Below are 4,165 nucleotides of genomic sequence, written 5' to 3'. Positions count from 1 at the left end.
AACCCTAGTTAATATGAGAGAAAAATACAAAAAGAACAGATCTGTTTGTTGGTTACTACAATGCTTATATATAAATGTTGTATAAATTTGATCCTTGTGGTTTTAAACTTTATTCAAAATTACTATTACATTCAGAAGTGGAAGAAAGACAGCTATACGTAAGTCTAAGTTGTATTGATCTATTTTGCACATGATCTAAACTAGAGATCACGTTTAAAGTAACGTGGATAACCACGTGATCGTCGTAGTTGCCATTTATGTATTACCCATCCACGATTATTGTGACTAGACAATTTTACTTTTACTAATGGGTACACATTTTTATTTAAAACACCCATTTTGCAAATTACAAGTGGCATTGAGAATGTCTGGTTATATAAGTAAAAGAATTGTAAAAAAATTATATAAATCATTCAGAGTTACGTAAAAATAATATCACTAATATATTTAAATGATTTCGTAAGTAAGGGGTATAATTTGTTTAAATTTAACTTTCTACATATTACCTAAGTATATTTGATATGATTGCAGGGGTTTAAATATTACCGTTATACCTACTTTAGGGTCAAAAGTTTTTCAAGTATTGTAAGATAAAAATATAAGTGTAAATAGGTAAAATATGCAAACTGCACATCGAGGTAGGTATCTACCTATAGTTATATTTTATGGGAATTTCCTACATACAAGTTTGACTCGTCGCTCTGTCCCCTCGAGAAGTTAAATTTTTATGAACTGAATTTACCTATGGAATAAACTTAAATCTATAATAATGATTTAACATTATTTCACTTTTGTTACTATATTTTACTATTGATAGATTCCAAATCACCTAAGGTCTCTATAATAGTATCAATATATGTTTTTTCAACTTGAATCATCTGGCAGATAATTCCATATTGAAATCACTTGTAAAATTGACAAACAGCACCTATTAACCTTATGGCTAATTTCATAATAAAAAAAATTAAATTAGCTTATTTAAACTCCATTATTATAGGCGCAAATTTAAATAAATGTCCTTTAAAATGTGTTTAAATATTTATATACCTAGGTACCTATATTAAGAAGTATTAAGTGTACCTCGTTTCCTAAGACATTAAATTTTTAACTTTTGCACATTTTTTATTACATTAAAAGGATTATTTATATGTACTACTGTATTATTAGATGGAAATCGTTGGTCCAAGAAATTAATAATAATCCACGAAATTTGAAATAAATGAGTCTATCACAGTGGTTCTGCTAATGTCCAGAAGTCAAGAACACGGAAGATTCTAGAAGCAATTTTAGCAATTAGAGACCAACACAAATATGTAATAAAGTGTGCATGTTTAATATGAAAAAAAATATCGATAAAAATATATTTAATCACGCGATTGTTTAGATATATAATTATTTCAAGTATATATGTATAATATACACACAGAATACGTCCTCGCTGTCGTTTTAAAAGCGGGTTTATGTAAGTTGTTTTGGTCTTTAGCAATGTTATGCACGATAGAGCCCGCAAAACATGTGTGAATAGGCTTTTTTCGTGACAGTAAACGTGCACTTGTTCCGTGTCGATTTGACACAAAACACGTGCTTGTTACGACATACGAGGCAAGTAGGTATTACGCTGCATACAATATACCTACATATTTTAAAAACCCTTTTGATTTTAAAATGAAGTGGCATTTATACTGTTTTAATTAGTTTGCGTTTGGAATTTACCGTGTTTTAAGGAAACGACAAAACAACGAATATAATAGAATGGTTATTAATATACAGGGCGTAACAGCGATGTTGCGAGAAACTTATACAATCTATCTCCTTCAAAGATTGGATGTGATTGAATCAATGGACACTTGCGTATATTTTTTTAAATATCTAAAAATAATCTAAGATAAGCTTATATAATCAATTAGTGGAAATATTATTAGGAATCCCTTAGTTCGAAATTCGCCCGTTTCCAAAAATTTCTTCAATCTTTTAAAAAGGTCCTCAGAAAACGCAGTTCCGGCCAAAACAACAGGAATCCATAGACAAATCATGGTAGATTCTACTACGGAGATCGGAGGGCGGGAAACCACTGTTTCACCCATTTTCCAGATTTTTCTTCTGTACAGCCACAATTGCCAACAAAATGCTCTCAGACTTGTCAGTCGATACTGACGCGCATGCAACAAACCGCTACACAAAACAAAACAGTTTTTGTTTGTGGCTTCATAAATATAAAATGTAAATACTATGATTTGATTTTACTGTTCATAAATTAGTTGCAAATCATATTTTATTATCAATTTGTTATAGATTACAGAAAATATATAAATAAATGGATATATAAACATATTTTTATTTTTTGTTTATTATGAGTCCTTGCAGGAGGAATGGTGTAGTGATAGCCGCTACTCAGTTATTGTTAAGCGATTGCTATAGTTTACAAATTACTCAAATTAGTGAATTTTTATAGTGATTAGTGAATAAAGGCCACAAACATAACCTGTTGATCACAGAACACAGACTATTGACACAAAAGGCACAGTCATACTCCCTGAACGAGCCTGCCCATTGTAGTCACATTTTAAAACCTGCCCAATATTCCCAATAAGTTGATTGGGCTGATTAACGAAATATTTGTCCGTTGAAAGACTTTGACAGGTCCGACGTCCGACCATTCGCTGAACGCAGCCTTAATTCCAACATTATAAAAGTTACTAAAAAAGAATAACCTTGCAACATTGTTATTAATTATTAGTTAATGTCACGGATGCTTATCTCCCACTTTTGACAGATCTATGCTTTAGTACGAGAACGCATCGGTAGGTACACTGATGACCCAGATTTTAGTAAATAAATTAAAAATCTATACAACATTTCAGTTCTAATTTCCGATAGGATTCATTAAGCGGGGCGTTTTTATCTCTTCACTGTACTAGTCATACAAGTTTTCTTCTTTATAAGCTGTCAATACTTCTTATGTTTATCATTACTTTCTTGAACTTTACAAGCCTGTTGAATATACAGAAAATCGCATACGATACTATAAAGATAACCATTCCCCGCAGAATTCTTTTATGAGACTATTAACACATAAATTAATCATAATTATTAAAGTATTTTTATAAAATTCTCAACAGGAAAGGTACATTCCGATGTTTAATTGGGTACCCATGTTTTCTCTGATTTTTCACTACGAAAAATTAGAGGAATCCTTATATTTCAACATTTTTATAGTTTAGATGGATTTTCTTGTTCTACTTACTAAACGTGCGATTTATTGTCTATTGTCTAATGCCAGCCTTAAAAAATTTCAGCATAACTCGGTTTATTTCTCAAGTTTGGTTCGGCGTTTAAGTTTAGATTGAATTCGAATTGTTATACTTTATAATACATTATTTACATTTTAGGTTGTTTCATGTAATTTTATTTTATACACAGATATACATATATAATGACAGATTTTAATTAATAAATAGTCTATTCAACAATTGTATACAAATTTTTATTTCAGGTAAAATAAAAAATAATAAAATTTAATAATAAAGGTATCATTATTTCATTTTTTCATGTTTTAGGGCTAGTTACACAATTATGGTTTAGATAATATGATATAGTTCAAGGTTAAACCAAGCTCAAATGTATTTTGTAGTTGTATATGATTTAAACAAGATTTTGTTCCTTAAATTTGCGTTTAGTTAAGTGGCTAATTTTGTTCACTTAATTCGAGTTTTGTGTGAACAAACCAGAAAGAAATTTTTTATTGTTTTTTCATTTCATTTTTCATCTGCCATCTTTCGTTCTGTTTATAATTATTTTCATACTTTTTTCAAGGTTTCATGATCTCTAAAACTCATGTTTTATGTTTTTCATAAAAAAAATCATTTTTAAAATATAGTTAGTAAATTAAGACTTATTTTCATTTATTTCAAGATTTTTGTTGTATTAATTTTCTTTAAAGTCGTCAATAAATTCGTAATTTGCAATTCTGAAAAAGTTAATCTCCAAATATGCAATTATTTGGGGGACTTTTTAGAAAAAAATGTCGATCATTATTTCTTACTTATTATGTTAATAGTTTGTACACTCATATATCAAAACAACCTGTACATTTAAAATAAAATTAAATAACGGATTTTTAAATACACAACTAGTGAAGTTCGTTCCCTTATAGTTCAACAACGTA

This window comes from Anoplophora glabripennis, unplaced genomic scaffold (assembly GCF_000390285.2).
Source record: "Anoplophora glabripennis isolate ALB-LARVAE unplaced genomic scaffold, Agla_2.0 scaffold1498, whole genome shotgun sequence".
Lineage (NCBI taxonomy): Eukaryota > Metazoa > Arthropoda > Insecta > Coleoptera > Cerambycidae > Anoplophora > Anoplophora glabripennis.
The sequence above is the reverse complement of the archived record's forward strand: the minus strand, read 5'-3'. Positions refer to the sequence as shown.